We start from the raw sequence: 12,974 nt of genomic DNA, 5'->3' as shown, positions 1-12,974 counted from the left end.
TCTTTGTACATTTCTTCTTTCAGATCCTGTATGTGTTTTCTCACTTCATTGTGTTGTTTCACTGAATTTTCTTGTATCTCATTTAATTTCCTTAGAATAGCTACTCTAAATTCCTTGTCTGTCATTTCAAAGACTTCCTGTTCTATAGGATCTAGCACTTGTAAGTCATTAATTTCCTTTGGTGGCAATGTACTTTCTTGATTTTTCATATCTCTGGTTTCTTTCCTTTGGTGTTTTGTCATTGTGGCTGGGGGTATCCCTGTTCACTCGTTTCACTTTTTTTTTTTTTTTTTTTTTTTTGTCTTTTTCGTTACCGGCACTCAACCAGTGAGTGCACCGGCCATTCCTATATAGGATCCGAACCCGCAGCGGGAGCGTCGCTGCACTCCCAGCGCCGCACTCTCCCGACTGCACCACGGGCTCGGCCCCACTCGTTTCACTTTGATGTCTGGCTTGGATCCTGAAGGGTCTGCTGCTTCTGGACAGCAGAAACTAGCCTGGACCGGAAGTCGCACCCCACCTGCCTTCACCGACTTGTCAGGCTCGGGGCTTGAGAGCCTGTGCCTCTCAGGTCACTCATGGATATGGAAGGCCTGCGCCGGAAGTCCCACCCCAACTGCGTTCACCAGCTTATCTGGCTTGGTGCTTGGGAACCCAGAGCCTCTCAGGTGGCTTATGAAGATGGGATGGCCAGGGCTGAAATTCCCACCCCGCCCGCCTTCACCGGCTCATCTGGCTCAGGGCTTGGGAACCCGTGCTTCTTAGGTCGCTCATGGAGATGGACAGCCTGCGCTGGAAGTCCCACCCAACCTGTGTTCACCAGCTCGTCTGACTCTGGGCTTAGGATCCTGGAGCCTCTCAGGCCACTCACGGAGACGGGACAGCCTGTGCCGGAAGTCCTGCCCCGGCCCCACCTCCCTTCTCTGGCAGGCAGGCTTGGGGCGTGTGGGCCCAAAAGCTCTAAAGTCTCTCTACGAAATGGGGAGCAACCTGAACTGGGGTCTCACGGCGGGCGGCTCCTGTCCATTCCAGCACAGATTTTGGGTCCTCTGTCGCTGCTCCTCAAAAGCTGCAAATTGATCGCTCTGTGGGAGACAGCCACACCAGGAACCGACTACTTCGCCATCTTGACCACTCCTCCATGTGATTTCTTAGACTGTATTCAACATCACAGTTGTCTGTGAGTACCTTTATGGCCTAGCTGCTGGGGCACTCATCAGCTCCTTGCTGGAATGGAGACACTAGGTGAGACTGCTGGGGCTGCAGGTGGGACCTTGAGCCTGTGGGAGATGCCCTGGTGCACTCGGTGCATTCCTCTTAAGTTGATGACCCTGGACTGAGTTGCTGGGGGTGCAGTTGGGACTTCGGGATTACAGGAGGGATGCTGTGGTAATTGGGCATTCCTCCACCATGGTGGGTGGGACTGAGGATCCTTGGGAGAAGCTCTGGGATGCTCTGGAGCTCCTCAGGTGGAGTAGCCAACCCTGAAGGGAGGTTAATGGGGCCGTGGTTGGGATCTTGGACTCCCAAGAGAGATGCTGGGGAGTTCTGCAGTTCATCAGCTGGAGTGGGGGACTCTGAGTGGGGTCTCTGGGGCCATAAGCAGGACCCTGTGCCCCCAAGAGAGATGCTAGGGCACTCTGAAGCTCCTCAACTGGAATGGGCCACTGTGGGCGGGGTCACTGGGGTCAAGGGTGGGACCCTATATCCCCAGGAGAGATGTTGGGGCTCTCTGCATCTCCTCAGCTGGAGTGGGTGACTCTGGGTGGGATTGCTCGGGCTGTGAGCAGTACCCTGCACCCCAAGAGAGATGCTGGGATACTCTGTGGATCCTCAGCTGAGGTGCTTGACTGGGCAGGTTTGCTGGAGCTACAGATGGGACTCTGTGCCCCTGGAAGAGGTGTTTGGTTGCTCCACTGAAGAGAGCAGGGCCACCAGTGTTGGCAGAAGGTCCTGTTTGGTCAGTTCTCAGGCTCTGGAAAGTGCAAGCATTGGCTCCTTTTGTCTTGGAGTAGCCTCCCCACTGTAGGGATCCCCTGTTCCCAGGGGTGCAGGGTGCTGCATGGGTTTGGGTGCTGGAGTCACGGTGTGATGAGGGGGCCTTAGGTTGTGGAAATGTCACAGCTGTTGGGCCCCAGGACTGAATGCACTCTGATATTGGCTCTGATCCCAAAATCATGACATGCTGCTGCAGCCTGGGTCCCGGGGGATGGGGGCTGTACTGCACTCTTTGTAAGGAGGAAGTTGTTATGCACAGCCCACACTTAAGTATTATGTTCCACGTTCAGCATGAATTCTCTCTGGGATAATGCAATTATGTGGGCTCCAAGTAGCTCCCTATACTGGGTTCACAGCCTGCAAGGGCTGTGTGGCATTATTGTAGCTAGGATTGCAGGTATCTGTGGTGGGAGTGTAGACTACTGGGGATTGTTTTGCTTACCTTTGCCCCACAGTAAGTAGTCTGTCCTGGCTCTGAGCCAACCCCAGGCACTTCACTTTTCTTTCTGTGCTGCCATTCTGAGTTTCTGAGTCTCGGGGTCTGTTTCACTATTTTGTTGAATTACAGTGTTTTCTTCTAGACTTTGTATTCCATGTGTGATTTAGAGTGATTATTTATTTGTTGTTTGGATGTTCTTTTGTTAGGCTGGGTGCATCTAGTCATGCATCTTAAACTGGAAAACTATTAGTTATTATTCTTGAATTCATGCCCATCTTTGGCCAGTGGAAGCCTCTTCAATTTGGTTTGAATCCTTTTTTTTTTTTGCAGCTGGCCAGTGTGGGGATCCAAACCCTTGACCTTGGTATTATCAGCACCATGCTCTCCCAAATGAGCTAACTGGCCAGCCCATCCAGAGTCCTTTTAACATGACTCTAGGAGTCTTTGATAGCTTCTTTGCTTTTCTAATATGTCAATTTGTTCCACCCTCATAGTGTACATTTCCTACTCTATCTCCAAGATGTTCCAAGGAGCCCTGATTCTGTTAGTTACAAAGGGTATTTAGAGAGAGCAATCTAGTCATTAGCATGCTCATTGTTGCTGGATTGGTCATTGTTTCTAAGACTTCAATGTATGAAGATAGGAAGCATTAAAAAACACACACACATCATGATTGCATTCTGATATTTCCAATTCAGATTCATCCATTGAATTTAAAATTTCAATTCTTTCATTTTTTTGTTTTTAGAAGTTCCATTTGGATCTTTTATAAAAATTCACCTGGTCTTTCCTAATAATCAGTTGTTAATTTCTCACTTAAAAAAAAACAAAAACTTTAGGTTTTAGGATAGTTTTAGATTTATAGAAAAGTGTGACAATAGTACACAGAGTTCCTGTATATGTCATACCCTGTTCCCCATATTATTAACATCTTATATTTGTATATTTGTCACAATGAATGAACCAATATTGATTTATTGTTATTAATGAAAGCCCATACTTTAGTCAGATTTCCTTAGTTTTTACCTAATGTCCTTTTTTCCTGTTGTAAGGTCTCATCCAGTATACCACATTACATTTATTCATCATGTCTCCCTAGGATCCTCTAGACTGTGACCATTTCTCAGACTTCCCTTTATTGTGATGACCTTGATAGGTTTGAGGAGTACTGGTCAGGTATTTTGTAGATTGTCACTGACTTAGAACTTGATGGTATTTTCAAATGATTAGACTGGGGTTATAGGTTTGTTGGCAGGAAAACCACAGAAGTAAAGTGCCATTGTCATCACATATCAAGGGTACATACTATCAATGTGACTTAACACTGATAACATTAACCTTGATCACCTTGCTGAGGTAGTGTTTGTCAGATTTCGCCAATGTGAAGTTACTTTTTTCCCAATTTCTATACTGTACTATTTGGAAGGAGAAAGTCACTATGCACAGTCCACACTTAAGTTATGTTCCACATCCTTGGGTCAGAGTATCCACATAAGTTATTTAGAATTCTTCTACATGGGAGATTTATTAATCCTCATCCACTTGTTTATTTATTCAGTTATCTATTTATATTAGTAAGGACTCATGAATATTTATTTTATTATTATTATTTTTTAAGATGACCGGTAAGGGGATCTTAACCCTTGACTTGGTGTTGTCAGCACCACTCTCTCTCAAGTGAGCTAACCGGCCATCCCTATTCAGGGATCCGAACCCATGGCCTTGGTGTTATCAGCACTGCACTCTCCCAAGTGAGCCATGGGCTGGCCCTGAATATTTATTTTATATTTTGGATTATAATTAAATACTACTTTATTTTGGTTCTCAAATTGTCCCAGCTTTGGCCATTGGGAGCCCTTTCAGTTGGCTTCTGTATCCCTTTGACATACCCTGTCATTGTGGGGTTTTTAGGAACACTTCCTTACTTCTGGCACTACAAGATGTTCCAGGTCCTCAAGTACATTTCCTGTCTTTGTTCTACAATCAGCTATTTCTCCAGCAAGCCCTGGTTCCATATGTTGGAGAATGTTACTAGAAATTAAGATATGGGTACTTGTTGATATTAGGGTACATTCTTGCTTTTTTGACTATATCTTTTAAAAATATATATATATCACACAGTAAATTTTATGATTTCTCTCTTAGTAAGTATCTGCAGTAGCTGTTGAGTAAATCTTCTGTTTGCTGTTTCTGTTAATGTTCATCTCTGATTGCTTATTTCTACCAGTCTTTGGTTCCTTTTTTTTGGCAGCTGGCCTGTACAGTGATCTGAACCCTTGATGTTGGGATTACAAGGCAGTGCTTTAGCCAGCTGAGCTAAATGGCTAGCCTCTTTGGTTACTTTTGATTGTGAATTTCTGTGTGGCTGAATTTAATGGGTGGGAATCTTGAAGGATGTGGGTTGAAGAAACATTCCTCTAGAGATGATTAATTTGTTTCTACCAGGGAGTAGGGCTACTCTTTAACTAATTCATCAGCTTGAAGAATCCCTGACCATACAAGCAGTATAAATTTGAACCCCAATACTATGTGAGGATAGACCTTAGTTATTAATTCTCAAGTGAGACTCTGTTTTTGTTGGTGGTGATGAAATCTGGAACCATGGCAGAGGAAAGCAAATTTACTTGTCTGCTCCTTTATCTGGCAGAAGACTTTTTTTCAAGCTCACTCTTCTTCTTTGAAGATGTGGGCTTTATGCTGTGGTCTCAGGTTTAGCTCTCCATCTTGCAATTTTGTTGTTGGAATTTCTCCCCAAGATAGTTTCAGTGTTCAGGTTTGATTTGCCACTCCAGTTTCAGTTCCCTTTTCTATGTTTTGGCTTGAGGGATTTCCTTTACTTTATTGAGAGCTCACCGGTAAGTTTAAAGATATGCCTGTTTTGATTTATCTGGCACCTATGGGTTTTACAATAGGGACTATTTTTTATAATATATGAAGTGTACCATGCTTCCAGAAGCAGAAATTGTGATGGGAGAGATAAGTAAGAATGTTAGTATGAGCAAAATACTGGAAACAATCTAAATGTCTGTCAGTAGCAGAATAGATCAATAAAATCATCCAATTTGTATTGTATGCTACGTAAAACCATACTGTCATGAAATAAATAAATTATAGCTAAGGTATAAAATTGAACATTAAAAAGTCACAGAATACCAGTAGTATGATATTATTTATATAATGTTCAAATCTTGGTAAACTATACAGTATTTTAAAGAAGGATACACACATACTTGTATGTAGTAAAATGGTAATAAAAAGAACGGAAATGAGAAACACAAAACTCAAAATAGTGGTTACCTGGGCTGGATGGTCAGCTCAGTTGGTTAGAGTGTGGTGCTGATAGTACCAAGGTCAAAATAGTGGTTACCTGTAGAGTACAGGAAAGTGAGAAGGATTTGCTTAGGAGAGATATACATGAAGTATCAAAAATATTTATAATGTTTTACATTTTAAGCTTAGTGATAGGTATATGGAAGCATGCTGTTCATTCCATTATTCTTCATGCCATATATATGGGTGGCTCTTCAAAAAGTTCATAGAAAGATTTGTATTATCTTTTAATTCTATTTTTCCACTAACTTTTGACATACCCACATGCGCATGTATATATATGTCTGTATGTTATATATTTATGTATGCACAAAAACACTCTTGTTCATATGAAATATTTCATAATAAAAAAATACTTTCTGACTACTAGTGAAGCTAAAAGTAGAAAGAGGTTAGCCAGTTAGGATTCTGTATTAGTAATTTCCAAATGAGATGATGACAGGTTATACTAGGGGTCAGTAAACTATATATGGCCTTTGGGCCAGCTGCCTGTTTTTATAAATAAAGTTTTATATTTACATAGCCCCACTCCCATTTAAGTATCATCTATGGTTGCTTTAGTGCTTAAATGACCGAGCTGAGGAGTTGCAATGGAGACTGCATGGCTTGCAAGCTGAAAATGTTTGCTATTTACTAACTGACCCTTTAAGAAGAAGTTTGCTGACACATATATTAAGAGTAGAAATGTGGAGAAATGACTAGATTCAGGACATTTTTAAAAGTTTGAGCCACCAGAGTCAATGGCAGTTGGATATGTGATTTTCCAGCAGGGTGGACAGGGTAGAGCTGGGAATCATCAGCACATGGTAAATTTATAAAGCTATAGGATTGAATGAGATCACTTGGTAAATGAGTGAAATACTGAGAGAAGATGACCAAAGACTATATTCTGAGTCATGCTTCCGCTTAACGCTCAGGAAAGGATGATGGTACATTAGGTTGACAAATGTCCTGGTTTACCCAACACTCAGTTTTCCAGGACATGGGACTCAGTGCTGGAATCAGGACAGTCCCAGGCAAACTGAGATGGATGGTCACCCTAGATTGTTTCTTAAAGGAGTCTGAGAAGGACTGGTGAGTAAAGTAGGAAAATGAACAAGGAAAGTATAGGTGTACCAATAGGTAAATCAACTGTCAAATACTGCTAGCAGAATGGTAACTGACCACAACATTTAACAAAAGAGAGGGTTTTGGTGGTATTTAGAATGAGTAGTTTTTCAGTGTGAGATGAAAGCCTGATTGAAATGGCTTTTGAAAAAAAGTAGGAGAGATTCTGGGAAAATGGTAGCAGTGGAAGTGTAATAATTTTACTTTCCTTGAATCCTCCCCCTTCCACACCAAACAAAATAAACCAAATAGGAGAGTAACTAAGAAAACAAAATATAAATCCACAGATAACATTTACATTAAAGCTAAGTGACAGGTTATCCCTTCAAACCCTATTGAGGGAGTAATTAGGAATAAACTGACAGCCTCTTTTGGTGTCTGCAGCTTTGTGGGATGAAGTGGAAGCAAAGCAAGGGAGTGTCTGACAGCTTTGAGGAGAGAACCCCCAAATCACAAACTTACTCTCTAGAGAGCTTAGCAGTCTATTCTGAGGGCAGCAGCTGAAACTGGAGGGTTTTGCATCCTCCTATAGGCAGGTGAATGCAAGGTAAATGCAGCACACCTGAAGGTGTTAGAACAGGTTGGGCCCCATAAACTCTTGAAACTAAACCACAGTTCCTTTTCAGGAAAACACCTACCACTGAAAGGACACTTCTGGGAGTAGAATTCAAATTGAACAGGACAGGAACAATAGGGGAAAAGGGGGAGCAGAGGAGGCAGGTTTCAGGACGTATTTAGGACTATAGTGTTGTTCACTTCATGGAAAACCACAGAGAGGAAGCTCTAATGCCATGAAGCTATAAAAGTTATACTGGCCAAACTTTTCCTCCTAAAAATAGAATAACATTCATTTTAATAAAAATGGGCAAAAGAATTAAAATGGGATACTAAAAATTGTTCAGTTACCAAATGACCCAGCAATACCATTTCTGGGTATATATCCAAAAGAATTTAAAGCAGGGTCTCAAAAAGATATTGTACACCTATGGGGGTTCAAAAAGTTAATGGAAAGATTCATAGTATCTGAGTGTGTTGCTTTGCCTTGCATGGATTTGTCACCCCTCTTCCCCTGGGTGATGGAGCCACAAAGGCTTACTCAAAGCCCATCTCTTCTGAGCAGTGAGAAGCCCCAAAGGGATTAATCTCTTGGAACCCTCAAGAGAGAGGCATTCCTTCCATTTGGGAAATTAACCAAGAACTGGGGTTCTTGCCCTGTGTTTATTCTCCAGACCAGGAAGTTACAGAAAAAGAACATAGGCAGGGTAATAGTTTAACAAGTTTAACAATAGAGGCTGGTAACATTCAGTTAAATAAGCAAGGTGACATTCCATAAGGCAATTTGCAAGAGGTTAAGTCAATCCACCAAGAAAAGCTTGATCTTAGCAAACATTCTCTCTCCCTACACAATTTCCCAGAATCTTTACATATTAATCAGTAACTTGTCTGTCCTTGAGCCAGCAACCTTGCTGTGCTACAATTCTTTGTCTTACAACAGAGACCATAGCCTGGGGAAAATTTCCTGTCTTTTGCAAGGTCAACATTTTATATGTACTTTTAAGAAATTGGGCTAAACCTGAAATTACAAGAATCTAGGCCCTGTAAAATATATTTTCTTTATAAATATTGGTATATTCCACATGAATGTGCAGAGCAGGAGCTGGCAAAAAGCCACAGCTGTGCCTTTCAGATGAAGTTGCTTGGAGGTGGCACGGGAGAAGAGGGCCTGGGGGCCATCAGTACCACTTATAGGGTTCCTGTGGAACCCCATAGGACCAAGGAGCCAGAACACCTGAAAAAAAGGAGCCATTCAGAGACTGGTGAGTCATCACAAGGGACTGAAGCATGGCCTGTCCCACGGGAAGTGTCTGGAGCATGGACGGTGGGGGAGATGGATCCACTTGGGGGACATGGGGACACAGCAAGGACAGCTGATCTGCCCCCCAATCAGCATAGGACCACTCAGAGGAGACTGGTCAGGAATATAGAATTGCATAGGGTGCAGTTTGATGAAAAGACTCGGGCCCAGATCAGAGTTTCTACACAACCCAGGTGCACCGGATTTCACTACACCTGGAAGTACCTATAAAGTCAACCATTAAAACTTGAGCTGCACAAAAAGCCTTCCCTAGGGAATCAGCAGCAACCACAGAGCTCAAGTATGGGTCCTCACAGGAAGTTTTCCCATTTTAGAAGTAAGCGAAGGATAGCAAATTAGTTCCAGCACAGAGTTTGAGTGCTGGGAACAGCAAATAATCCAACACAGAACTGAAAGAAAAAACAAAATACCCATAACCAGAGACAAAGTTTGATATTAACTAGTAAAGGTCTCATTTCACCAGAGAACACCTATAACACCTAGAAGGTCCGGAAGTCCCCTGGGCTTCCAAACTAGAAAGGGGGGAAGGTCAAGGGCCTCAGCCATGCCCCCTGACACCTGCAACCAGCCCTGAGGGTGGGGGCCTCGGCCACTGCAGCCCGATAAGCACAACCACCCCAGCGACGACCACTGAGCTGCTGCCGGAAGTGCCCTAGGCTCTCCCAAGCTGGGGAGGTGGGGGCCTTAGGTCCTCAGTCATGGCCCCCCAACATGAGCAACCAGCCCAGGGATGACCACTGAGCTGCAGCAAGAAGGGCTGCAGGTTCCCAAGCTGGTGGGGTGGGAGGCAACAGCTTTTGCCACACACCCCTGACATCTGCACCCAGCCTGGCAATGATAAAGCCACAGCTGGAAGCCTGCCTGGTCTCCCCTGTGGGAATGTGGGTGGTGCCACAGGCCTCAATCCCGCTCCTCCTTCCTCCTTCTTCCATCACATTTCCTTCCTCTTTCCTGTCTCCCCTTCCCTCCCAACTGCTCTGCAACAAACGTCATAGAATGTAAAAAAATAACACTAATAAAATTAAAAAATAAAACCTAAAAACAAAATATTTAAAATGTAAAGTTAAAATAGGAAAAGATTGTGGCTGGACCATGTACAAAATTATAAGATAAAAGAGACTAATAAGATAGTGTTCCTATAGGTAAAGGCACACCAGCAAGTCATATCTGCAAACTGTGCCATAGTGTTTTAATACTAGCTAAAAATTTCAGAAAATGGTAGAAGCTTTGAAAGAACAAAACAACAGAATTAGAAAAATTCTTATTTGGAGCAGTTGGAGAAAACAATTTGAAAAGATGGCGATTTTTTTTAGTCTCTAAGAAAAGTAATGAAGTAAAGAGCATATGTTATCTTTTCAGTGATGTGAGGGAAATTAATATCAGGGACACATGTTCAGAATTATTCTATAATTATAAGCACAAATGATTATTATAATTCTTAAATTCCTTTCCTAGTTCCATATCTTTGTAATAGTTTCCTTTATCCTTATAATAATTCCCTTTCATTAATCCAGTGATTCATTCATGAAATAATTCTTTGATGAGCAAGATGTTGGTTGTTCTTTGTTGTGAAACAGCTATTGCTCCTGCTTCTTAAGAGCTTTAACAGTGAGAAAATAAAAGACTATATGTGAATAAGTAAATGGTTGTGTAATTCTAAAATCCAGAAAATAGCAATGGGAGAGACAAAATACTATGATGAGATAGAGAATAAAGAGGTGAACTTAGATAAGGTTGTCTAGCCCTACCTTTCTAAGGAAGTGACTTTTCACCTGAGACTTATGGTATGATATGAAGTCAGCCAGGCACAGCCAAGTTTAGAGAATTTGTAGTAAATTGAACCATCTATGGAAAACTTTCAAAAGATAAAGGGTGTGGCTTATTTCAGATGCTCATAGGTGATGAATATTTGGTACATAATGAACAGTGGGGAGAAGTGGGTCAAGAAGATGTTGGATAAGATTTCAATTGAGATATGTCAAAGAAAAAAGGAAGAAGGTTGTGGAGGACCAGTCTTATAAGCTGTGGTAAGGCATTTGGATTTTATTCTAATGCAGTTGGACACAAAAAATTCTAGGTGGGGTTGTTAAATTTTCTGCAACATCATAATTGGCTGGTTGAATGTGTCTGAAGATAGGAAGCCAAGACCTACTGCTGTAAATTCATACTTACTTGATATTAGCTGGTACATTGATGCCAATTTTTTAACACTGTTCAAGTGATTCTAATCTATACCTGAATTTAAGAACTATTGACTTAACCTGTTTTTCTATTAATCTCCCTTATCTTTCTTAAGTCTTTATGGTCTTGATCTCTTTTTCAAATGAGGTCCATTATACACCATTATTTTAAGTATGTCTCCCATTTCTCCTATAGAAGTTTATTTCTCCCCAAAGAGAAACACCATTTATTTGCTTTCTGGTTATCTTTCAGACATGGAGTTCAGATATAAAACCAAGGAATTACGTCTGCAAAAAGAAATCTATGAAGTAACATCGTCCCAATGTGTGATAATGGAAAAAAGCCATAGCCTTGTGGGCTCCAGTATCAGAGATGACTGGGAATGCAAAGGCCAGTTTGAGAGACAGGACATAAATCAGGGGAGATATCTGGAAAAAGCACTAATGACTTATGAGAAATTACCAACTTTCAGCTGGCAGACCTTTCTTACTCTGTCAGCAAACTCATCCTAGAGAGAAACTCTGTAAATTCAAAGAACGTGGGAAGACCTTTATTTATGGGTCAGAACTTACACAACAGCAAGGAATTCATACTTGTGAGAAACACTATAAGTGTAAGGAATGTGGGAAGGTCTTTTGTCATTTTTCCTATCTTACTGAACATTAGAGAATTCATACTGGTGAGAAGCACTATGAATGTAAGGAATCTGGAAAAGCTTTTATTCGTGGTTCACATCTTATTCAACATCATAGAATTCATAGAGATGAGAAACCCTATGAATGTCAGGAATGTGGGAAGGCCTTTAGACAGTCTGCACACCTTAGTCGTCATCAGAGAATCCATTCTGGTGACAGACCTTATGAATGTAAGGAATGTGGGAAATCTTTTATTTGTGGATCAGAACTCACTCGACATCGTAGAATTCATACTGGTGAGAAACCCTATGATTGTGACGAATGTGGGAAAGCCTTTAGACTTTTTTCACAACTTGGTCAACATCAGCAAATTCATACTTGTGAGAAACCTTATCAATGTAGGGAATGTGGGAAGGCCTTTCTTCATGGCTCACAACTAACTGAACACCTTAGAATTCATCCTGGAGTGAAACACTATGAATGTAAAGAAAGTGGGAAGGCCTTTATTTATGCTTCCCAACTCTTTCAACATCACCAAATTCATACTGGAGAGAAATGCTATGAATGTGTACAATGTGAGAAGGCCTTTATTTGTGGCTCACAGCTTACTCAACATCAACAAATTCATACTACCGAGAAACCTTATAAATGCAAGGAATGTGGGAGAGCCTTTGTCCGTGGCTCAGAACTTACCTGACATCACAGCATTCATACTGGTGAGAAACCCTATGAATGTAAGGGGTGTGGGAAGGCTTTTAGACAGTCTGCACACGTTACTCAACATAAGAGAATACATTATCGAATGTAATGAAGGGAACTCTACCTGTCATTCATTTGTCATGGGTCATCAGCGGATTTCATACTAGGGTAAAATACAGTAGATGTGAGAATTCCTTTTACTTCATACTCAATTTATTCAGTATTAGCAAATTTAATACAGAAAAGATTGATGATGAATGGAGAAGAATTTTCTATCATGACACATACCTTGTTGAAATTCTACAAATTTATACTAGAGAATGTGGTGAATGAGAAAGGTTACCGTTTACTACTTATGTGATATGAGGCAAATTAAAGTCTCTGTGCCTTCCAATTTACTACTTGGTAAACTGTTGATAGTAATGGTATCTGTAATAAAGAGTCTGACTCAATTTTTATGTTTGACCATTGACTTCTTTTTAAGCCTCACCTTCCCTATCCACTTTGGCCTACATCTGGAAAGGCTAAGAATGTTCACATGTGCCTCCTCCTTTGAAGCCAGTGGGAAATTTAGATTTTACAAATTCCAGCCCATATGCAGGAACATTTCCCCACTCCCACTCCCTATCCACTATAAAGGACAACCTACTCCCTCTGCTTTGCCCAGGCCACTCTGACCTGCTTGTGCATGTTCTGCTTTCCCCAGGAG

General features: G+C 41.7%; 1 pseudogene; it reads left to right on the top strand.

Annotated features, from left to right (window-relative positions):
- Positions 1-578: 578 nt before the first annotated feature.
- Positions 579-12,374, top strand: LOC134387431 (zinc finger protein 566-like; annotated as a pseudogene).
- Positions 12,375-12,974: the final 600 nt, after the last annotated feature.

This window comes from Cynocephalus volans, chromosome 10, assembly GCF_027409185.1.
Source record: "Cynocephalus volans isolate mCynVol1 chromosome 10, mCynVol1.pri, whole genome shotgun sequence".
Classification (NCBI taxonomy): Eukaryota; Metazoa; Chordata; class Mammalia; order Dermoptera; family Cynocephalidae; genus Cynocephalus; species Cynocephalus volans.
Note: the sequence above shows the minus strand (reverse complement) of the source record. Positions and strands in the feature narration are given on the sequence as shown.